Source organism: Giraffa tippelskirchi, chromosome 5 (genome assembly GCF_054371585.1).
Source record: "Giraffa tippelskirchi isolate mGirTip1 chromosome 5, T2T-mGirTip1v1.2.pri, whole genome shotgun sequence".
In the NCBI taxonomy this organism is placed as follows: domain Eukaryota; kingdom Metazoa; phylum Chordata; class Mammalia; order Artiodactyla; family Giraffidae; genus Giraffa; species Giraffa tippelskirchi.
Genome location: NC_137279.1, coordinates 162,019,992 through 162,045,408, shown reverse-complemented (window position 1 = coordinate 162,045,408; position 25,417 = coordinate 162,019,992). Strand labels below are relative to the sequence as shown.

The window sequence follows — 25,417 nt, the reverse complement described above, 5'->3', positions numbered from 1 at the left end:
GATCGAACCTGCATCTCCTCCATTGCAGTTAGATTCTTTGCCAACTGAGCTATCAGGGAAGCCCATTACAGTACAGTACTATATAGCTGATTATGTTAGTTGGGCACCTAGGCTAACTTTGTTGGACTTAAGAACAAATTGGGCTTACGTATGCGATCTCAGAACAGAACTCATTTGCATTAGGAGACTTACTGTACTGTGTACCTTTTAATCCCCAATTCCCAATTTACCCCTTCCCCTCAGTAGCCGTGTGTTTTTTGTTTGTTTTTGTTTTCAGTCCTCCATGTTTTGTTATTTCTTTCTTTATTTCATTACTGCACATAGTTACAATTTTTTTCTGTGATAAGTCCCTACTCTCTTAGCCTCTTTCAAATATACAATAAATACAGTTTTGTTAACTATAATCACTGTGTGGAGCATTACATACCCAAGACTTACTTATCTTAAAACTGGAAGTTTGTATCTCTTGGCCACTTTCACCCATGTTGCCCACACCCTACTTGCTATTTCTGGCAACCACCAATATGCCCTCTGTGTCTCCAACTTTGCTTGTTTGTTTTGGATTTCATATACAAGTGGTATGATACAGTATTTGTCTTTGCATAATGGGCTTCCCTGGTAGCTCAGTTGGTAAAGAATCTGCCTGCAATGCAGGAGACCCTGGTTTGATTCCTGGGTTGGGAAGATCTGCTGGAGAAGGGATAGGCTACCCACTCCAGTATTCTTGGGCTTCCCTCACGGCTTAGCTGGTAAAGAATCGCCTGCAATTTGGGAGACCTGGGTTCAATCCCTGGGTTGGGAAGATCCCCTGGAGAAGGGAAAGGCTACCCACTCCAGTATTCTGGCCTGGAGAATTCCATGGACTGTATAGTCCATGGGATCGCAAATAGTCAGACACAACTGAGCAACTTTCGCTTCACTTCAATGCCGTCAAGGTCCATCCATTATGTTGCAAATGGTACAATTTCCTCCTTTTTTAATGGTTAAATAATCTCTCATATTATTATATGAAATAATATATGGTATAAAGTACATACCACATTTTCTTTATCCATTCATCATTGACTCATGCAGTGATAGACACTTGGGTCGTTGCCATGTCTTGAATAGGCATGTGTTTTTAATTTTGCAATTTCAGTGTCTATTTCAGAGTGGGAAATCAGTAAGAGTTTACTGGATGAAGAATTGGGTTTAATTTAAATGAATTTTTTGTTGTTGTTAAGTAGAGGACTCATTGACTGGAATTGACTTGTCCAAGGTCACCCAGGTAAGTGGCATTGTTGTCCTGTGCCAGAACCAGAGTCAGTACATCATGCTGCTAAGCTCTGCAGCAACATCAGGCTGCTTGATTTGGTATAAGTCTCTTAAAAACTGTCCTGGGCAGTTGGTACAGCTTTTGCACATATAACTTTCATGAGAGCCAGCAGTAGTCTAGGTGCGGCCAGCATAATAGCTTCTGTTTAATGCCTTTTGAAAGGAGCCCAGAAAACTCTCCAGTTAGACAGCAAGGGAAAGGTGCAGGAGAAAGCGTTCTTCCAATCAGGCCTGTCTTTGCAGCACCTCCCAAGTTTCGATGTGCAGTTTCAAGGTTTCACTATGGCCAACGTCGTTGCCCTGGAGACACAACAACAAATACTGCGAGGCTGGCAACACCTCCCCTCCCCCACCCCCTACCAAGCCTAGTAAAGGATGTTTGGGACAAGGCCCCTGCCCATCAGGCTGCTGTTTGGAGCTGAATGCAGCCTTTGTGACCGGCCTCCTGGCCTGCCACCAGGCTCCAAAGAGATGATTCGGCCCAGATCTTTCTAAATAGTGTTTGTGTTTTAGTTGTCCACAAGGAATGGAGGGAAAGCTCTACATAATTCTAAGGAAATCATCCAGCCTGTCTGGTTGACAAGACAAAAATGATGCTAAGTCTCACTTTGCAAATCCCTTCAGGACACCCTTGCAGAAACAAGGCAAGTTCACCCTCACTGGGCATGTTCAACAGGCTCTGGTCTCCTAGGATCTTTGCAACTGCAGGGCCAGTTACTCCCAGCTTACCAATGAAGTTCATGATCAAGGAAAGGCCACAAGCTGCTTTTTGGGACATCATGTTAGCTAGCGGTGCTACTGAGGCTGACATGTCCTGGCATTATGAATTTTATTGGTATTTTTGCAAAATTGCCTAGACTTCTGTTGCACAATGGCTGGCAACTTTTCAGAAACTCTCACCGTGCGCTGTGCTGAGTCAATTTTGAGAGAAAAAGAATATCGTCAACCCGAGAATTTAAGCCTTAAGCTGGGAGTTCATTTTATTTGCTCATGGGAACTTGATCTGCCTCCTTATCTCTGCAGGCCAGGCGTTGTGCGATCTTACCAGACTAAGCGGGCCCAGGGCTTACCAGGTGGCTCCAGTTCTGTTTGGGGGTGGGGAGTGGGAAGGAGGTGGTGAAGGATACTTGACTTAACAGCAGGTGTTACTTTGAGGGCTAGAAAGGTGCCATTGTCTCCTCTGCAATAAACTGCCTGCTTTTCATCTGCTGTCGAGTCACAAACTCACTTACCATTAAACTACTGGGTCATTACTTCATTAATTTAATACATCTTTATTAAATGCTTACTGAGGGTCAAGCTCTGGGCTGGGTATTGTGGATAGAGAAATGAATAATATTTGTTTAACAAGCACCAATTGAATGTCTGCTCTGTGCTAGGTACTATGTGTGTTAGGCCCTGAGGAGACCACACTTGCCCTCTCCTCAAGGAAGCTGCTTGTGGATAAGCCACGTAAACAGATACTTGCCATGGGAAAGATTACGTCTTTGCTTGTAAGGACAGGGTGCCAGGGGAGCACCCAGAAAGGGCACATACGTTAGTCTCAACTTGTAAGATCTACCTCAGTAGCCAGCAGCCACTTTAAACGTATCTGGTCCAAACCGAGTTGTTCTGTAAATTTCAAAGACTGGATTTCAGAGTCTAAGAGTGAGTAAGTGAAGTAGGTCAGACAGAGAAAGACAAATATCATGTGATATCACTTATATGTGGAATATAAAAAGAAATGATACAAAGAAACTTATTTACAAACCAGAAATAGACTCACAGACCCAGGAAACAAGGTTACCAAGAGGAAAGTCAGGGCGGGATAAATTGGGAATTTGAGATTAAAAGATATACACTACTATATATAAAATAGATAACCAGCAAGGACCTACTAGATAGCACAGGGAACTAAATTCAATATCTTGTGATAACCTATAATGGAAAAGAATCTGAAAAATAGTATGTTTGTATATATTCAGACGAATCACTTTGCTATATGCCTGCTGCTGCTGCTGCTGCTGCTGCTGCTAAGTTGCTGCAGTCATGTCCAACTCTTTGTGACCCCATGGACTGTAGCCCACCGGGCTCCTCTGTCTGTGGGATTCTCCAGGCAAGAATACTGGAGTGGGTTGCCATTTCCTTCTCCATTGCTATACTCCTGAAACATTGTAAATCAACTATACTCCAATTAAAACAAAAAGAAAAGCAAAGCAAAGTCTAAGTATGAAAAACAGTGTAAAATATTCCATTAGCAATTTAAATTGGTTGCAGGTTGAAATGGCAATAGTTTGAATATATTGGGTTAAATAAAATTTACTAACAAAATTAATTTCTCATGTTTCCATTTAAGCTGCCCAGCAACCCTATGAGGTAGATATTATTTTATTCTAGTCTTCATTTAACTGGTAGAAAACATGCTTCTCTTCAGTTCAGTTAGTCATGTCCGACTCTTTGTGACCCCATGGACTGCAGCACGCCAGGCTTTCCTGTCCATCATCAACTTCCAGAGCTTACTCAAACTCATGTCCATTGAGTCGGTGATGCCATCCAATCATCTCATCTTCTGTCGTCCCCTTCTCCTCCCGCCTTCAATCTTTCCCAGCATCAGGGTCTTTTCCAATGAGTCAGTTCTTTGCATGAGGTGGCCAAAGTGTTGGAGTTTCAGCTTCAGCATCAGTCCTTCCAATGTGTATTCAGGACTGATTTTTTTTTAGGATTGACTGACTGGATCTCCTTGCAGTCCAAGAGACTCTCAGGAGTCTTCTCCAACACCACAGTTCAAAAGCAAACATGCTTTTGAAAAAGAAAACATGCTTACAGTGGTCAAATGACTTGCCTAAGGTCCTGTAGAAGCTTCCCCGGTGGCTTAAAGGTAAAGAATCCGCCTGCAATGAAGGAGACTCAGGAGACACAGGTATGATCCCTGGTTGGGAAGATCCCCTGGAGGAGGGCATGGCAATCCACTCCAGTATTCTTGCCTAAAGGACTGCAGTCCATAGCATCACAAAGAATTGGACACAACTAAGTATGCATGCACGGAAGGTCATATAGACCTGGGGAAGGTAATTGATTTGCCCAAGAACACATACCTGACCTTGCCTCAGAGAAGGACTGTTGACCATTTGGTTCAGAAATTCAGTCGTTGGGACTTCCCTGATGGTCCAGTGGTTAAGACTGTGCATTCCCATTATGGTGCACACAGGTTTGATCCCTGGTCAGGGAACTAAGATCTCACATACAGCCCAGCCAAAAAAATAAACCCAGAAATCTACAAGGGCTTCCCTGATGGTGCAGTGATTAAGAATCCATCTTTCAATGCAGAAATTGAGTCCTTGATGAGCAGTTGGTTGTCTTCCCTCAGTGTATATTAATCTCCTCTACAGAGGGCTCAGAGTATCTCAGAAGGATGAAACATTTCTAACCATGAATCAGTTTTAGCAAACAGGGCAAACACATTCTGAAAACAAAACACTCATACCCGTGTCAGGGAACAACTGGTTGTCCACTTTCTCCTTAATCATAAAATCCCTGATTTTCAGCTGGGTGCATGGCTACTACTAGAGTTTTGCCAAGAGAACGCACTGGTCATAGCAAACACCCTCTTCCAACAACACAAGAGAAGACTCTACACATGGACATCACCAGATGGCCAACACTGAAATCAGAGTGATTATGTTCTTTGCAGCCAAAGATGGAGAAGCTCTATACAGTCAGCAAAAACAAGACCGGGAGCTGACTGTGGCTCAGATCATGAACTCCTTGTTGCCAAATTCAGACTGAAATTGAAGAAAGTAGGGAAAACCACTAGACCATTCAGGTATGACCTAAATCAAATCCCTTATGATTATACAGTGGAAGCGACAAATAGATTTAAGGGACTAGATCTGATAGAGTGCCTGATGAATTATGGACAGTGGCCCGTAACATTGTACAGGAGATAGGAATCAAGACCATCCCCAGGAAAAAGAAATGTGGAAAAGCAAAATGGCTGTCTGAGGAAGGCTTACAAATAGCTGTGAATAGAAGAGAAGCGAAAAGCAAAGGAGAAAAGGAAAGCTATACCCATCTGAATGCGGAGTTCCAAAGAATAGCAAGGGGAAATAAGAAATCCTTTCTCAGCAATCAATGCAAAGAAATAGAGGAAAACAACAGAATGGGAAAGACTAGAGATCTTTTCAAGCAAATTAGAGATACCAAGGGAACATTTCATGCAAAAATGGGCTCAATAAAGGACAGAAATGGTATGGACCTAACAGAAGCAGAAGATACTAAGAAGAAGTGGCAAGAATACACAGAAGAATTGTACAAAAAAAATCTTCACGACCCAGATAGTCACGATGCTGTGATCACTCACCTAGAGCTAGACATCCTGGAATGTGAAGTCAAACGGCCCTTAGGAAGCATCACTACAAACAAAGCTAGTAGAGGTGATGGAATTCTAGTGGAGGTGATGGAATTCCAGTTGAACTGTTTCAAATCCAGAAGATGATGCTGTGCGAGTGCTGCACTCAATACGTCAGCAAATTTGGAAAACTCAGCAGTTGCCACAGGACAGGAAAAGGTCAGTTTCCATTCCAATCCCAAAGAAAGGCAATGCCAAAGAATGCTCAAAGTACCGCCCAATTGCACTCATCTCACACGTAATGTGAGTAAAGTAATGCTCAAAATTCTCCAAGCCAGGCTTCAGCAATACGTGAGCCATGAACTTCCAGATGTTGAAGCTGGTTTTAGAAAAGGCAGAGGAAACAGAGATCAAATTGCCAACATCCGCTGGATCATCGAAAAAGCAAAAGAGTTCCAGAAAAACATCTATTTCTGCTTTATTGACTATGCCAAAGCCTTTGACTGTGTGGATCACAATAAACTGGAAAATTCTGAAAGAGATGGGAATACCAGACCATCTGATCTGCCTCTTGAGAAATCTGTATGCAACAGTTAGAACTGGACATGGAACAACAGACTGGTTCCAAATAGGAAAAGGAGTACGTCAAGGCTGTATATTGTCACCCTGCTTATTTAACTTATATGCAGAGTACATCATGAGAAATTCTGGGCTGGAGGAAGCACAAGCTGGAATCAAGATTGCCAGGAGAAATATCAATAACCTCAGATATGCAGATGACACCACCCTTATGGCAGAAAGTGAAGAAGAACTAAAGAGCCTCTTGATGAAAGTGAAAGAGGAGAGTGAAAAAGTTGGCTTAAAGCTCAATGTTCAGAAAACTGAGATCATGGCATCCAGTCCCATCACTTCATGGCAAATAGATCTGGAAACAGTGGAAACAGTGAGAGACTTTATTTTGGGGGGCTCCAAAATCACTGCATATGGTGATTGCAGCCATGAAATTAAAAGACACTTATTCCTTGGAAGGAATATTATGACCAACCTAGACAGCATATTAAAAAGCAGAGACATTACTTTGTCAACAAAGGTACGTCTGGTCAAGGCTATGGTTTTTCCAGTAGTCATGTATGGATGTGCGAGTTGGATGGTGAAGAAAGCTGAGCACTGAAGAATTGATGCTTTTGAAGTGTGGTGTTGGAGAAGACTCTTGAGAGTCCCTTGGACTGCAAGGAGATCCAACCAGTCCATCCTAAAAGAGATCAGTCCTGGGTGTTCATTGGAAGGACTGATGTTGAAACTGAAACTCCAATACTTTGGCCACCTGATGCGAAGAGCTGACTCATTTGAAAAGACCCTGATGCTGGGAAAGATTGAGGGCAGGAGGAGAAGGGGACAACAGAGGATGAGATGGTTGGATGGCATCACCGACTCATTGGACATGAGTTTGGGTGGGCTCTGGGAGCTGGTGTTGGACAGGGATGCCTAGTGTGCTGTGGTTCATGGGGTCGCAAAGAGTCAGACATGACTGAGTCACTGAACTGAACTGAACTGTACTGTGGCTGCTACAAGTGAAGTTGCTACTGTCTGACCTTCATTATGGCTAGGTGTTGCCGGATATCTAAGTTCTGGTCCATGGAATGTAAGCAGAAGTGATGTAGGACACTTCTGGGAGGTGTTCTTTGATTGAAAGAAACATGCCCTCCATCCTGCTCTTTCTCCGTCTTGCTGGAGAGAGTAGCCATTCTGGGCCTGAAAGTGGAAAGTATGCATGAAGGATGGCAGGGAAACAAGATAGAAGGAGCCCGGGCCTCTGCCTCCATGGAATGTATCACCTTCCTCTGGGCTTCTTTTATGTGTGAAAGAACTAAACCTCACAATGACTGAATTTTCTGTTATATGCAGCTGACCATAACACTAACACCATATATCAAAATTTTCTCCAAATATGTCAGAAATGAGACGGTTATAGCGGAATGACCCCTGGAGTCAGAAAACCCCAAATCTGAATTGTTCTCAAGGTGTGTGATCTTCAAAAGTTTGTATAGGTTCCTATTTCAAATCAACTATTTTATTTTTTGATAAACACATGCAAATGATTAAAAAAATAATTCAATCACAAAATTTAGATGATGAGAAGTTATTTAGTGTCTCTGGGCCTCTTTATTCCAGTGTAAAATGGGTCTAACAATACTTAAAAGAATGTGTGTGTGTATTTGTATATGGATGTAGGTATAGCAACTAGCCCTGGACTACATACAGTAAATGCTGATTAACTCTTGCTTTCTGTCCCACAATGTGTGGGACACAATGTCCCAATATGTGTCAGATGCTATACAGAGTCCTAAAGGTGCTTAAGAAATAGTCCTCTGTTTTCAGGAAGATCACGGTAGAAATGAGTAGATTAGCTCTGTAGGAAAACACAGTATCTAGCAAGGTAAGTGTCACAAAGAGGTACAAAGAACTAGCTGAGTAAGTACCAAAAATCATGGAGCAGCTTTGGAGGCAGGCAGACTAATGTGTGAAATCCCATGAGGTGTGTGAGGTCAGGCAGGTTAGTCCTCCTTTCTGAGTGTCACTTTCCACATCTATAAAAGAGGAATAATGATATTCATGACTAAGACTGTGGGAAGCATCGAATTAAAGGAAGTGTGTCAAAGTGTCAATCACTATGATTGGACAAAATATATGATCAACAGATATAACTAGTGCTATCATTTTGGGCTGAAGAGATCAGAGAATGCTTCCTAAAGGGGGTGGCTTTTTTTTTTTTTTAATATTTATTTATTTGGCTGCATTGGGTCTTAGTTATGATACTCAGACTCTTCATTGCCATGCATGAGCTTCTCTAGTTATGGCGAGTGGGCTTAGTTGCCCCTTGGCATGTGGGATCTTAGTTCCCCAACCAGGGATCTAACACGGGTCCCCTGCATAGGAAGATGAATTCTTAGCCAATGGACCACCAGGGAAGTCCTCAATAGGTGGCTTTTAAGCTCAGATGTGAAGGATGAGTAAGAGGGCCTTTGAAGGGAAAGAACGTATTTTAGTCAGGGTGAGGAGAACAAAGGACAAAAGACAACTCTGAGGAATAACGATATGTATCCTGAGCTAAAGTGAGGGCTTCAGGGCAGTATGGACAGCAAGGAGACTGGGAAGGTAGGCTGTCATCAAGAGAGCCTTGAATGCTGAGCCAGGGATTTGGGCTTCATTCCCTACATACTGGGGAGCTTTTAAAGATTTTTTTGAACATCAGCATGACATAGTCATAATGTGTACCTAGGGCAGGTTACTTAATTTCTTAAAGGAAGGTCTGTAAAGTGAGGACTGAGAGCCTAGTCAACACAAGAGATGATGAGGGCTTTGGCCCTGGGAATGGAGGGGAAGGGATGCCTCTGTGTCAGGGGCCACTGGACACAGTGACTGGCTAGGTGTTGCCCTTCAGACAGTCTTGCGAGAGAGGGGAGTGGAAGCAGTGTGACGTCTCTGTACCCATCCTACTGCCACCCTCCACCCCATGAGGGATTTCCTGGGTGATGTGTTTGGCTGGCCTGAAGGACCCCTGGGCACATAGGCCCAGCAGGACCGCTCTGCTTTCTCTTCAAGTTCTAGGTTCACCTCCACCCATGACTCAGCATGAGAGGCTGATGGATTGGCTTAGGGACCATGGAGAAGGGCGAGTCATGTCCAGCAGAGCAGTGTCCTCCTACCTGAACCAGTGGCTTGTGTTGTGGAATCTAGCAGAAAGGTCATCAGAACAGGTCTGAAGATGTCTGGTTCAGTCACTGATTGCCAAGAACTTGCTGAACCCTGTACAGTTTTCTTTCTATCTACAAAATGGGTGGACCTCTCTGAGGTTGGAGAAATCAAATCAGATAATAAATTCTTCTGTCAGTTCATTTAGCCAGGGTTGATCGGCACCTGCTCTGTCTCAGTGTGCTGGGGACAGGGAGATGAGGGAGACATACGATCTCTCTCAAGAGGACTGACTTCTAATGGAGAAATAGATAAATAAATAGAAGCTGTAAGGAGATCAGTCCTGGATGTTCATTGGAAGGGCTGATGTTGAAGCTGAAACTCCAATACTTTGGCCACCTCATGCGAAGAGTTGACTCATTGGAAAAGACCCTGATGCTGGGAAGGATTGGGGGCAGAAGGAGAAAGGGACGACAGAGGATGAGATGGCTGGATGGCATCACTGACTCGATGGACATGAGTTTGGGTAAACTCCGGGAGTTGGTGATGGACGGGGAGGCCTGGCGTGCTGCGATTCATGGGGTCGCAAAGAGTCGGACATGACTGAGCGACTGAACTGAATTGAACTGAGGGGCTTCCTAGGTAGCACTAGTGGTAAAGAATCTGCCAGACAATGCAGGAGAAACAAGAGACATGGGTTTGATTCTTGGGTCAGGAAGATCCCCTGGAGTAGGAAATGGCAACCTGTCCCACTATTCTTGCCTGGAAAATTCCATGGACAGAAGAGCCTGGCGGGCTACACAGTCCATGGGGCCACACAGAATCGCACATGACTGAGCACACACACAGTATAGAATTAAGCTTTCCGACATATAATTTCACATTTACTAACTCACTCAAGGCATCTCATGTGAGGTAAAAACAAATTACATCCATTTGACAGATGAAAAATCTGAGGGCCAACAAGACAAAGTGATTGATCTTTTCTGGCATTCCTACATAGAGTTGAACGTAATTCTGTCACAGTTCTTAGCCTTCTCTGTCAGGGTTGGAAGTTCAAACATTTATTTCACCCTCCCCTCCACCCCCGCAAACTCGAAACTCTCTATAGGCAGGGCTAGCTTATCATGTGTCTGTTGACTACCAGCATCTAGGCCAATCTTGGCATATGGTGATAGAGGCTGGCAGGAAGGGTGAGTGGTGGGGGAAACATAGATAAAAGTTATGGGGAATCAGCCAAGAGCAGGCTTGGCTTCTCACCTTACCTTTGTTATTGGTTGACCTACTATAAAACCTCCACACTGTGGATATGAACTTATCCCTTTTACAGGAAATGTGCCAGAGGCTGAGATGAGTTATGGGATTTGCCCAAGGTCACACTGAGAGTAACCTGAGAAACTTCAAACTCAGAGATGACCCAGGAAATCGTGTGCGTGTTGGGGTGGGGTGAAGCTGCTGGGGTGTCCAGCAGTCCAAACCCAGAGCCAGAGCAAAGTTTCTGTAAGGCATCTGGGTGATTCCTGAAAGCACCTTTATTCATTGGATCCCTATCCTGCCCTCAAGCTTTTACTATCACCTGTGTTCCTTTCATTTACCCCCACAGACTCTTGGTGAATATTTGCTGTAAAAATGCTTGAATGGGAAAGCAAAGACATGATAGAAATCTCCACAAATGCTGAACTCTCCTTTTGTGCCAGGGCACTGGGGTAAAACATTTATTTATGCCTTCTCTTTTTATTCTCTCGATATCATGATGAAGTAAGTACCACTATGGCTCCAGGTTTACAGAAAGAAACTGAGGTTTTAAAATGTGGGAACTTGGCCTAAAGTCACAATGCTGGTAAGTGGCTTTGAATCCAGGCCTGCCAGATTCCAAAGCCTGAACTACCAAGCACTACTTTAAAGTAAATCCATGCAGGAATGAACTATAGCTCCCCAACTCTTCCGGAAGTGAGCCTCACCCAAGGTCACAGCCTCATTTACTCCCTGTCGAGGGATGTTTTCCCATCACTTACTGATCTGACTTTGTCTGCTGCTTGCCCAGCAGTCAGACAGCACTGTTTGGTCACCCACTGGATCCAATGATCTTTGGGACTTCAAAGGCTTACGTTTGAGGATGCAGATTAGCCCCTAATCTGAGAGTTCCCCCAAGGTACCCTCAGAAGGGATCCCTTATGAATCCCAGCATAATGCCAATGGGAAAGTCTTAAGGAATGGAATCAGGCCAAATAGAGGAGAGGGCAACAGATAGGATCTCAGGACTTGAGAGTCGTGAGTCAGCAGTGTGTGGCGGCTGCCAAAAGAAAGAATGTAAACTTCAGCTGCATTAGTAGGAGCATAGTGTCAAATAACAAGGTGACATTGCATTTCCTCCTGGGTCAGACTGGAGCTGGAATGCAGGGTTAAAGTCTGCTTTCACATTTTCAGATTATCATAGTCAAACCGGAACTTGTCCAAAAAGTGCAGAACCGGAACAGAGGAGGGCATACTGTTGTCATCCCTGTAAAGGCGGAAGGACCTGCATTTCTTTTCTGAGAAAGAAAAGCGGTGAGAAAGTTGGGAGAGTCTGTCCAACACCCTGTGTTACTATGTGCCAAGCTTGGCCCAGGTGCTTTTCCCAGTTTTCCTCAGTCTCCTTTTGACCGAGGCAGTAGTTTTCTTCTCTTTGACCCAAATAGGACCCAAGTGAGGATGTAACAGGAAGCTGCATTTGGACTCATTCTTAATGATGCTTTCCTACCAGTTAGAAACTGAGGAAAACTGGGGGAAAAAAGATAGACAAAGAAGGAAATCATTTGTTTAAAAAAACTTTTTTTTTTTTTCCCCCAACATTGGAGTACAGCTGATTGACAATGTTGGGTTAGTTTCAGGTGGACAGCAAAGGCACTCAGCCATACATATACACGTATCCATTCTCCCCCAAACTCACCTCCCGTCCAGGCTGCCACATCAAAGAAGGAAATAATTTTCAAGTAAGAAAAACCTCAGCGAACCTGCGGTCTTTCCTTTGTGTGACACTGCACAATGACCCGACTTTCCCGAGTCTCTCTTTCCTGTCTGAAGGGTGCAGGTGGTGTACATGAGAATCTGACAGCATGCCATCTGTGGGAGCAGTGTAGGGCAATGGTTACACACATAGCCCTGGGACCCAGACTGCTGGGATCTAACCCGCAGCTTAGGACAACTTTGTTGACTGATGTTAACTTCTCAGTGCCTCGGTTTCTTTATCTGCAAAATGGAGTTAGTGTGTGTAAGGCACTCAGAATTGCATCTGTCGATAAAGTTAGCCATCATCATCCTCACTCTCACTCTTTATACATGAAAGTGATGTAATAGGTGTTAAAAGAATACTTAATTTCCCCTCCCCATTCTCTTAAGGGAACTCTTTCAGGGTGTCTCTGGGTACCAGCTTCTTCTCATCTTTAGACATCTGGAGAACGTTTCTATAATAAATATTGTGTTTGTGCTAGTTGCTGAGTAGTGCCCAATTCTTTTGTGACCTCATGGACTATAGCCCACCAGGCCTCTCTGTCCATGGGATCTCCCAAGCAAGAATACTGGAGTGGGTTGCCATTTCCTCCTCCAGGGGATCTTCCCAACCCAGAGATTGAACCTGCATCTCCTACTTTGGCAGGTGGATTTTTTACCACTGAGACACGTGGGAAGACCTTCCAAATAGTACAACATCTATTTACATAGATTCAAAGGCAGCTACATACTTCTGCCTAAATACTGTTTTGGTGAAGAGACAGAGCAAAAAGAAAGCCACCCCCTATTTTTAGAAGTTTCTGATTGTTATCAGTGCCCTTTACAGATTACAATGTCTTCTACCTTCGTGACTTCATTCTTGTACCAGCATGTGACTTGGCAGGCAGGAAGAAAACCAATGAGGAAATCAGAGAGGTTCTCTGACTTACCCAGGACCAATAAAATCTGAATAGGTGAACCAGGACTTGAATGCCGGGCTTCCCTGGTAGCTCGGACAGTAAAGAATCTGCCTGCAATGCGGGAGACCCGGGTTCGATCCCTAGGTTGGGAAGACCCCCTGGAAGATGATAACCCACTCCAGTATTCTTGCCTGGAGAATCCCCATGGAAAAAGGAGCCTAGCAGGTTATAGTCCATAGGGTTACAAAGAGTTGGAGATGACTGAGCAACTAAGCACACAGCACACAGGTGAACCAAGAACTTGAATCAAGGCTTTCTGACTCTAAACAGTAGCACTTATGTCAAGCATTGCCCTGACCACTGGCCCCTGACCCCACACATATTCTTGGCCTGGAGTTTTGCTCCAGGAAGCACGAGAAGGTCACTCAGCCAGGATCCAAAGTTTGAAAACAAATCCCTATAGTATTAGAGAGGACTGAGAAGGAGAGATGAGCCTGGAACCTGGAGATGGCCCTGCCTGGAGCCTGAACCCTTAGAGTTGGAGACTTCACCTGGGCCACCCTCTGTTCTTAGATGGCAAGACTAGAAGCAAGCAACCAACGTCAAGAGCCTAGTGTCCCCATCAGCACTCTCCAATCCTATACCTGGACTATCCAATACAAGAGCTAGTAGCAACCTGGCCTCTTGAGCATTTGTGGTTGAGCCACCATCACCCTTGTTTTATAAACATCTCGGTCAGGGAGTTTGTTGGCAAGCAGCATTGCCAGGACTTAGACCGTCTTGTCTTTCCCAAAGCCAAGCTCTTCCTTCACCATCAGCCACTTGTCTTCCTTCATACCAGCTGCTTGTCCCACTCCCCAGGAGGGTCTGTGTCCCCTTCTGAACCCAGACAGGTGATTGGGTCACGTCTGCCTACGCAGAGGGGCCCCTCTTCCTGCTCAGCTCCACCTGGACCCAACTCCAGAAGCCACCTGTGTTGTTCTACTGATAACAATGTTTGCCCTTCCAAAGCTAAGGCCATAAAAGGCAGCTTTCAAAGCCACTGCCGCAGAAATGTCAACACGAGGGGAGGCCAGTTCCTGAAGTGGAATGTCACCTCTGGGCTGTCTCAAAGACTGCCAGAAAGATCTTCGAAGTCTAGGAGCCAAGAGTCTAGACTTGCTTCTGCTATAATACAAACATGCTGTCCTGCCCTGGGCATGCTGCCCACTTTCTCTGGCCCTTGTTTTTGTCATCAGTGTAAGAAGAGGCTTGGACTTTGAAGACTTTAGTGGGCACTTCTGTCCCTAGAATGTTTAGCTTTCTTTGCTCTGGATCCTGGGAGGACAGCCCCCAAACTCTGCAGGTAATATCTGTGAAATGCTTTCTATAGCTGTAACCAAGCAGGGGGCTTCCTAGGTGGCACAGACTGGCATCTGTCTGCCAGTATATGAGATATAAAAGACAAGGGTTTGATCCATGGATCAGGAGATCCTGTGGAGAAAGAAATGGCAACCCACTCCAGTATTCTTGCTGGTAGAATCCCATAGACAGAGGAGCCTGGCGGGCTGCGGTCCACGGGGTCACAAAGAGTTGGGCATAATTGAGTGTCTGAGCACAACTGAGCAGGACCTTATGAAGCCTTCCTCGGACAGGCCTTCCCCATATCCTCTGCTTTAGCTACTCTCTGAAGTATGATACCTAGAGAACAATATCTGATATACATTTCCCGAGTTGTTTTAAAGATGTGAAAACCTCCCACCAAATGGAAGATGTTAACTACTTGATGACTATGAGCACAAAGCCCTAAGCGTCCTGGAGCCTAAGAACTGATAAACAGAATTGTGCACAAGCTGACCACAGACCCAGCAACCACTGCCCCTCGCCCACCACCCTACTAATCTGGCTTTTAAAAATGCTTTGCTGAAACCCTTCTGGGAGCTTGGAACTTTTTAGGGTATGAGCCACCTGCCTCCTTGTATGGCCCTGCAATAAACCTTTCTCTGCTCCAAACTCCGACATTTTGGTTTGTTTAGCTTCACTGTGCACGGGGCATACGAACTTGGCCTAACATAGCGACGACCTTCAGAACAAAACCACCTCCAAACCTGAACCTGGATTTTTTTCAAGACCTTCAACAATGTTGCCATTGAAGCAGTAAAACTACTCATTAATATTTTGTAAAAAGCGATTTTGTGATTTTCTTAATGTATGAAAACAACGTCCCCCACTCCCGACACTGGGCCCAGAGCCCCAGAATAGAAACCACAGTCAGACCACTAGGATTCTACAGAGCTCAGGTGTTTGGACAAATTGCCCGCACTTGAGAACACAAGGCAATTTTCTCAACTTTTAAAAGGTTTTCACCTTGCCCCTCCTTTTCTGGGGTTTTCACCCCTGCTTGTAACCTAAACCACAAATAAAGCTTTAAGCCTCTGGCTGCTAGGAGTGGAGCAGTGACTGCCAAGAACAGCACGGTTCAGGTGGACCTTTTTTCTGCGGCTCTGGAAAACAGCTCTGCAGAGGACAGCAGAATGATCATTTTTCTTTCTCCCCTCTAATTGCAAAAAATATTGCCTTGAGTGTAGGGTGAGGAAAGGGCAGATTGGTGTTGATTTGTGGTGGGCAGAGAAAGACTGGCTGTTTTAGGTGAATCAGAACAGAGCCATGATAGCCCCAAAGATTCACCTATTCCTCCTAGATGAACCCCCTAAGATTGGCTTCCATGAGGTCCTTTACTCTAGAACTTGGGACATATAGGTATTTGCTACATAGTTGCAGTTGAATGGATGCCCTTCTAGATTTCTTTACTCTTAACACTTGGCTAAGCATTCACATCTTCACTCTGTAGCTGAGGAAACCAAAACTCTGAGAAGCCAGCCAACTCATTCAGGGTCATTCTCAAGGTTATCTGGTAGGGCTGATGTGTGAACCCAGGTTGGCGCCAGATTGGGCTCCAAAATCCATGCTTTTTCTACCTCTGCCTCTCAGCCACACAGGCCCAAGAAACACTCTGTTCTCAGCTCACAGATGAAGCCTGGGCATGATGGATGATGCATGTGAAACTAGATTTCTCTTCTCCAAGCACCCTTTCCCATGACTGCCAGAATTATCCTGTGGGGATGACATTTACAACAGAAAGGCCAGCTCAACCCTCCTTCCTGCTGCCTGCTGGATGTCACTGCCTGGATTTATGCTCAGTTCTCTGGACAGAGCATGCTCCGTAGTTGGTGATTATTGTTAGTAAAATAAATAAGTCAGTAATGGTCCACAGACATTATCCAAATCTCAACTCACCTTATCCAGTATTAAGTTCCCAGTGCATAGAAAGAGCTTGGCAAATAATTGTTCAATGAATGAATGGATGGATGGATGAACGAATGGAGGAATGCATTTTCCCTTCTTCCACCCACCTTCCAACATAGTTTATCTTCTGGATTGCCTGCTTCTGCTAAAGACACCACCATCCTCCTCCAATCTCTCAAGCCAAAAGCTGGGGACTTCCCCTTGGACATCCCTTTTACATGACTCATCAAATTGATTACCACATTGTTTTAATTCTGCTTCTGATGTGTCTTTCATGCCTATCCCCTCCTCTCTGAGTTTGAACTTATGAACTTCTTGTCTTTATTGTTCAAACCTTTATTGGTTACAAGGAGCAAAATCCCATCTTAAACTTGCTTAAGCAAAATAAGGGGAGATTTAAATCAGAAGAATACAGCTGCCACAAAGACGATGAAGATGATGGTAATAGTGATGGCAATGATGGTGATGTTTGATGTTGATCTTGGTGGTTATGATCTGTTCTCTGGATTTAGTCCTCTCTTGAATGGTTTTCCAGGCCTGTTTGGGTTTAAGGCACAGGCTTTTGACTTAGGAGATCTGGGCTCAAGTCTTTACTCCGCCATCTGAGTTACCTTGACTGAACTAATTTCTTTTCTTCAAGATTTGTTTTGTTATTCATAAAGGAGTTCTGACATCACTGAGTTGTAAAGAAATCACAAAAAAGGGGATATTGAAGGAGCTATAAATTTTGGAACACTGTGCTCCTGGCCAAGGCTTCTTTTATCCCTAGAAGCTTAGTGTGGCAAATGGTTGTTGTTGTTCAGTCACTAAGTTGTGTCCAACTCTTGGCAATCCCATCGACTGCAGCATGCCAGACTTCCCTGTCCTTCACTATCTCCAAGAGTTTGCTCGAACTCATGTCCATTGAGTCATGATTTCAAGGCCTTGTTGTGAGAAAGGGACTTGTATAACTCAATGAAGCTATAAGCCACACTGTGCAGACCACGGAGGGCCCTGGGTTCTAAGCTGCAGGTGGTGAGGGGACCTTAATGGATTTAAGCAGCAGAGAAACATGTCATAATCAGAGCTGCATGTCAGAAAGATCACCACTTTGCTGCTGTGAGGTGGATGGGTTAGAAGGAGGGGGAACTGGAGGAAAGAATAGTCAAGAAGCTGTTGTAATGAGTTCAGGCCAGAAAGGGCTGTGAGTTTCAGGCGGTGGCCATAAAACTGGAGAAGAGGGTACTGGGGGAGAGGGAAGGGCCAAGCCAAAGAGCAGCATCAGCAGGTAGGCAGCTGTTGCAGGGGATGAGCTGAGAGCCTGCAAGCCCTCCCGCTGGCCCACACCTCTCAGCCTTTGAGGAAGCCCCTCCCCCTTCCTGGGATTTCTGCTCCTCCCATGTGGCCCCTCTTTCTCAGGTCGGATCACCTCACCAACTTCACCTCTTCATCTTGCCAGAAGGCCTCTGTAGAGGTGACAGGTCATCTCTGAGCTGCTGCTTGAGCATAAGAAGCCCTTGCCCAGCTCTGTGGAGACAGCTAAGCTCCCCGTCTATCTGAGCAGAGGTCCTCTGAGCCCCTTGGAGTCCTTGAAACCAGTCTCAGAGCCTGAGCAGCCCAGGCAGGACCTGAGGCCGGCAGCGGGGCGATCCTGGAGAGCTGCCTGTCCATCTGCGAGCCAACAACAGTCACACTGGAATCAACACGGGAAATGGGAAGGGAGAGACCCAGACTCCACAGGGGCGCCCGCCCTGGGCCCCACGCCAGGGTGAGCAGGGCTTTCCGGGCGAGGATTTCCCTTTTGGAATGGGAATAGCAGCTGAGGGTGGTGACGAGGGACCGGGAACAGCGTGTGCTTTCCAGAGAGGGCTTCCTTCCACAGCATCTTATTTACTTCAGCTTCATAACAACCTGTGTGTGTGTGTGTGTACCCTCAGGTGCACACGTACACACACGCACCTTCTTTCTCTGATTGACAGGTGAAGGAGATCAAGCCACAGAAGCTAAAGGATTTATATAGCTGTGAGATCACTAGCTAGTGAGGAGCGGAAAGTGAGTGAGGAAGAGGATTGAGAATGAGTACATCCCTGGGAAAGTTTCAGTCTTGCCAAGTCTAGTGGCTTAGAAGGAGAGATTAGGGATTGAGGAGGTTCAAGGGGCAAGAAGTGTCACTCTGTCCCAGGAGGTCTCCCTGCTGGTAATCTCTCCTTCTTGCAACTCAGTCTGACATCCTAGCTGAGGCATCCCTGATGCAGAATGGTCCAATCCTGGGTCTCCAGACTGCTGTCCTGATCTTCTCCCTTGCCAGCACCCTGCACTCCAGCTACACCGGTTATCTTTTGCCGGATGGCACCATTATTCTTTCAAGTTTGTGCGTGCATGTGTGCTGAGTTGCTTCAGTCGTGTCGGACTCTTCATGACATCATGGACTATAGCCTGCCAGGCTCCAATGTCCATGGGATTCTCCAGGCAAGAATACTGGAGTGGGTTGATGTTTCCTTCTCCAGGGGATTGAACCTGCATCTCTTATGTCTCCTGCATTGGCAGCTGGGTTCTTTACCACTAGCGCCATCTGGGAAGCTTTTTTTAGGCTTTAAATAAGCTGTTTCTTTTGCCTGGTGGTCAGAGGAAGGGGACCTGGGTGGGATGCTTCTTTCTGTAACCGCATTCTCCAAAGGTGGCACCTGTATGGCAGTAAAATGACATGAGAGAAAATGTGAATGCAGGACCTTGAGGCAATAGAGAAGGTGGTCAAAGGCAACACCTTTTAAATTTACAACCTCCCCAACCAACTAGGAGGGCCACCCTGACCCCAGCTCACTGGGCTAACTAGGCTGTGGTGTTCCCACCTGGCCATGCCTCTAAGTGGTAGGCCCAGTGCCTGGAGCATCAGAGGCCACCAGGATGTCTTTGTGGAAGGTCTGGAGAAGGAGGAGGCCACAGAGGGAAGTCAACTGCTCTCCCCTCTGCTGGGACTTCCCTGCTCAGGAAGATAGTAGGCTATCACTTGGTCAAAAGCACAGCTGTGGAGAAGAGGAGGAGAAGGAGGAAGGAAAAGGGCTGGGAACAGAAGTGGGAAACGGAAGGGGGAGAGTAGGATGGAAGAGGGAGGAGAAGGAAGCATGGTGGGAGTTTAGCCGACCCTAGTAACAATCCCTGAACCTCTTTCTGCTCCTAGAGGAGAAGTCCAGCCTACCCAAGGGACAGAGGGGATTGGCACTTCTTCTGAGGAGCCTAGAGGCCTTGTCATCTTCGCACCCACGTCCCAGGGAAGCTTGGGTGAGGGCTGGGCTGTTGGGGCTCAGCTTCCCACCAGCCCTGCCAGCTTGGGATCAGATCCTGGGAAGACCGGCTTGCCTGAGTCAGGTCCAGCTGCACTGGGTCTGGATGACGATGCGTCTGAAGAGCCAGTGGGGATGGGGTACAAATGTACAGCCTGTCTGGGAAGCTGCAGGACTGTGACTCAGAGAAAGCACTTCCAATGTCTGCAGTGAGACTGCTAAGCCATATGGGGACAGGGGCACAGGGCTGGGTGAGAAGGAATAAACACTTAATTTCAAAGAAAGCATAGCTAGAGGGGAGGTTTATATAGACTTGAGGTGAAAGAACCCTGAACTATAAGAATACAGGAAAGCATGCCTTGTGAAGACCTGAGTTTGTGCTGGACACTGTGTTAAAGTGCTGGAGATATGGAATTATTACCAGTGGTCTTAGATAGTACATACCCACAGTGTTCACCCCACTGATTTAATACCACCAGTATCCCCTGAGGGGGCCTAGGTATCCTCTGCTCGTCACAGAGGAGGCTCAGACATTCAGTCAGTGACTGGGGAGCCCCACTATCTGAGCCCTCCACTCTCTGTAGCTGCAGAAAGAGGGGCTGGGGCACAGGAGTGACTTGTCACAGTTCAGAGCCCCTCAAGTACATGGTAAGAGCTGCAGCCATGCTCTGTGGCCTCTTCATCTGCTACACACAACTTCTTAGAAGTTCTCAGGTCCAGGACAGCAAGGCTCAGAAACTATTATTTCAGAGGAGAAATGTCCATTTGTAGGGTCCATCACCAGCTGCCAGCCCCATCTTCCCAACTGATGGCAGCTGCTTGGTTTCTCCAGTGCAGGAGGGGTTCAGCACCATGGGCTGCAGCTCTACTCCATTGTCTCCCAGGGCAGTAATGACAGCTCACCCACAGGCCAAGGGGATCCACCTGTGACAGAGAGGACAGGAGAGGGGCAGCCAGGAGGGAGGAGGAAGGGCTAGAGCTGGCGGCAGGTGGGGCCGGCGGCCAGTACTCCCCACACCCCCCTTAGAGAGAGGGAAGGCTCTGGGGACTGGCTTCCTTGTAAACAGTGCAGCCAACTCTAAAAATACTCTTGCCCTAGACAGGCACCCTGAGCTCCTTGGGTCTCCTCCAGAGCCTTCAAGGGCCTCAGCCCGTTCCCTGAAAGGTCAAGGGGATGGGAGGAAAGTTGACTTGTAAAGAATAGGATTTCCTTAGCGAGGAGAGTATAACAATAATTCCTTCCTCTGCAAAACAGAAGGAGGACGCTCTGTAGGTTTTAGCAACAACAACAACTACGACAAAAGGCAAGAAGCAGCTTCACCGGTTCCCTTGTTAGTTATTGGAGGCCTGGGCCCAGCTCAGGCCGGAGGCCTAGAGGTGCATTCACAGCCTAGGATCAGGGAGCTGGGAGAAGGGGCTGGGCGGGAAGCTCCAGCTTTTCCCCTTACTAGGGATGTGGCCTGTGACTCAGCCACTGGATGCCTCAGTTTCCACAGTGATAAAAGGGAATACAATAGTGTTTACTTCACTAGGGTGTGGAAAGGACTAAATGAGATGCTATATGTAAGTCTCGTAGCACACCATGCTTAACATGTGGCAAACTCTGGGAAAATGCTCATTATTATGGTGTATGGAAGGCTATAACTATGCCTGAATTCTAACTGAAATGTAGTTTAAAGGGAAACTGAGTCGGAAGACTGAGAGAGTGGTAGCAGATAAAAAGAGGTGGGAAGGGACAGAATCATAGAAAACTCAAATCTATATTTGATATATGGGGAACCTGAGACCCGGGGAGCAGGAAGAAGGAGTCACCCTAGGTCTGGCATTGTATTAACAGCTGCCTGTAAGTTTAATGTAAAATAACAGGGTGTGAGACCCCTAAAACCCTGGGTGACTGAAAATCTGCCCCAGCAGGAATTAGAAGAAAGAGGCCTTGCATTTTTATAACATTTTACTGTTGGGAGGCTTCCCTGGTGGCTCAGACCATAAAGAATCTGCCTGTAGTACAGGAGACCTGAGTTCAATCCTTGGATTGGGAAGAACCCCTGGAGAAGGGAATGGCTACCCACTCCGGTATTCTTGCCTGGAGAATACCACGGACAGAGGAGCCTGGAGGGCTACAGTCCATGGACTCGCAGAGTTGGACACAACTGAGCGACTAACACTTTCACTTATGTTGGGAAGTCCTTTTCAAGGCAGACCCAGAACTCAGCAGATCACTGACTGAGGGTGAACTCCATCATGGGAGCGTGATGTGCAAGGACGTGGCCAAACAGAACTCATTCTCAGGTCTGGTGGCTGTGATGATGGTGCCCTTGAACCCAAGGACCATGGGGGAGGGACACAGGCAGGAAGAGCTGGGCTCAGCCCAAAGAAGAATCTTCTAACCTTGTGAGCACAAGGGTTGTAGGCCAACAAGGGTTGTAGCCCAACCCTCCAGGGTTGTAGCCACTAGCTAAATGTAGCCAGGGAGCACTTGAAATGTGGCTACTCTGGATTTTAAGGACAATTTAAAAAGGAAAAAAGATCTCGTTCATCATTTGCTTATTGGTTTCATAAAAATAATATTTTTAGATCCATTGGGTTAAATAATATATCAAAGAATCCACCTGCCAATGCAGGAGATACAAAGAGATGCCTGTTGGATCCCTAGGTTAGGAAGATCCCTTGGAGGAGGAAATGGCAGGCAACCCACTCTAGTATTCTTGCCTGGAGAATCCCATGGATAGAGGAGTCTGGTGGGCTACAGTCCATGGGGTCACAAAGAGTTGGACATGACTGAAAGGACTTCGTATGCACACTGGAATATTTGGAGTCACACCTGTGGCTTACAGTATCTTTCTTTTGGGCAGTGCTATTCTAACCACTGCATTTGTACAACAGTGGAGCAGGCTGTCTGATCAGGTGATGAACTTCTCATCCCTTGAGGGCTTGAAGTTGCTCAGTCGTGTCCGACTCTTTGTGACCCCATGGACAGTAGCCTACCAGGCTCTGCCGTCTGTGGGATTTTCCAGGCAAGAATACTGAAGTAGGCTGCCATTTCCTTCTCCAGGGGATCTTCCCAACCCAGGGATCGAACCCGGGTCTCCTGCATCACAGACAGACGCTTTACCGTCTGAGCCACCAGGAGATGTTTAAAAAAGGTGTTGTTCATGGAATTCTTATGGTTAGTAGGATAAACTCTGTAATCCCTTTAATGCTGCTTCAATTGTGGCTCCCCATTGTGAGTCTCTGAGGAGTCTTATTCTTTAGACTTTGAATAGATATTTCAGGAAAAAAGATTGATGATCAATTTAACACGAAAAATTCTTGGTTAAAAAAAAGTAAGTTCCTCTATTCTGGGACTTCTCAGAATCTTATAGACACACAAAAGTACATCATGGTTCTTTATGACAAGGACACTGTAGGCAGCATTCCTCATATTAAATGAACTTAATTATTAAGTTCATTCCTTGAGCATTGCTGTCCTCAGGTTCTCAAAAGAACATATATTCTGTTGTCAGATGGCACTGAGTTCATATTCTGGCTCAAATTCCGGATGAGTTTGGACAGGTTATCAAAATGAGAGGAAGAATATTCACCTCTTGGTACAGTTTTGAGGGTTACACTGAAAAAGTATATAGAAAGTGTTGCTATACAGTATACAGCAGTGTTGGGACTTCCCTGGTGGTCCAGTGGTTAAGAATCCACACTTCCAATGCAGGGGGCACAGGTTTGTTCCCCTGGTTGGAGAACAAAAATCCCACGTACCACCTGGAACAGCAAAAAGAAAAAAAAGAAAAAGCAGTGTCATGCCTGATGCATAGTAGGTATTCAACAAATGGTAACTCTAAATTAACTAAAGCCCCAGGAGAGAGAGGGAAGTGGCCTTGCCAAGTACACACAAGAAGTGACATTACCAGAACTTGAACCTCCTTCTCTGGGTCCTTCTGGTACACCTCACCCCTCTTTCCTAATCAACAGTAAAAAAGGAACCCAGTTCATGGAAGGAGATAGGAGTTTCCTCAAATCTGTGTGATTTTATAGGTCAAGTGGGTTTTAAATGGGAGATGACTATTTCCTTCCCTCCCTTCTGCCTTGTCACCTCTAGGACAGTCTCTGACAAAGGAAGCCACCGCCAGGCCTGGCAGGCTACCCAACCCCCTCTTGCTCCTGGTTCCTGTTCCTGAGGTTCTTAGAGCCCCCAGCAGATGGGCTGCCCTTATCAGCCGGCTCCAGGCCAGAGGAGGAATCCTCAGGTCACATGCGGTTCTCTGGAGGGAGGGAGACCTTGTAAATAAACACTGCCCCAGGGGAGGAAGGGGGGAGGGTCACTGGAAAAGAATCCTTGACATTTTGGTGACTGGACCAGGATGAAAGGCCACCGGGCACCGCTCCTATTGGCCATTTCTGGAGGGATTGCCAATCCAGGCATCTTCCCAGGATTCAGGGTGGCCTTTAAATAGCACTGGAGCTGGGGCATTCCCAACGTGCTGCTGCCTTGATCCAGGCTTAATCCCTTGCCCAGGACTGACCTTTCACAGTTTACAGAGCACTTGATCTCCTGGCTCAATGGAGCCTCACAGAGCTCTCCCGAGAGAAGGGAGTTTATCATCAACCCCAATTTATAAATGAGGAAACTGAGGCTTGGATTGCGAATGACTCCCTCCTGGCTACACAGCTGGCGGTGAGCGGTTGAATCTGGGGTGAGATCCAAGTTTGTTCTGGCGCCACATCCCAAGGTCTGCGCATCACACCAGTGTTCTCGGGTGGGAAGGGGGTCTTCCTTCATGTCCGCATCCATACCCCACCACCACAACTCAGAAACCCACATTCCAGGGAGGAGTGAAGGTGAAATGGGTGAATCTCAACATAATTCAGCGAATGTGCTGTGCGTTCTCCTTCAGTTGTGTTCGACTCTGCGACCCCATGGACTGTAGTCCATCAGGCACATCTGTCCATGGGATTCTCCAAGCAAGAATACTGGAGTGGTTTGCCATGCCCTCCTCCAGGGGATCTTTCCAACCCAGGGATCAAACCCAGGTCTCCCACACTGCAGGTGGGTTCTTTACCAGCTGAGCTACCAGGGAAGCATAGGACAGTCAAAATACAGTCATACTATATCTTTCCACCACTCCCTGGTGGCACAGTGGTTAAGAATCTGCTTGCAGTACAGGAGGCCTGGGTTTGATCCCTGGGTCGAGAAGATCCCCTGGAAAAGGAAATGGAAACCCACTCCAGTATTGTTGCCTGGGAGATCTCAGGGACAGAGGAGCCTGGTGGGCTACAGTCCATGGAGTCACAAAGAGGAGGACACGATTGAGTGACTAAGCCACCTAGAAAATGCAGGCTGATCTACAGGGCTAAAAAGCAGATAATTGATTGTGTGGGGAAGGCAGGCAGGAGGAGAGATTGCAAGGGGACATGAGGACATTTGAGGTGAGGGGTGTGTACACTGTCTCGGTGGTGGTAGTGATTCCACGCGTCTGTGCATATCAAATTGTGCACTTAAATTCATGCAGGACCTCTATAAGGGCTTCCCAGGTGGCGATAGTGCTAAAAGACGATGCAGGAGACATAAGAGACGCAGGTTTGATCCCTGAGTTGGGAAGATCCCCTGGAGGAGGGCATGGCAACCCACTCCTTGCTTGGAGAATTCCATGGACAGAGGA

General features: G+C 46.3%; 1 long non-coding RNA gene across 1 annotated transcript; it reads left to right on the top strand.

The window, feature by feature from the left end:
- Positions 1-954: 954 nt before the first annotated feature.
- Positions 955-5,571, top strand: LOC145505045 (uncharacterized). Its single transcript, XR_014052752.1, has 2 exons — positions 955-2,901; positions 4,839-5,571. It is a non-coding gene; the product is annotated as an uncharacterized LOC145505045 (long non-coding RNA).
- The last annotated feature ends 19,846 nt before the right edge of the window (positions 5,572-25,417 follow it).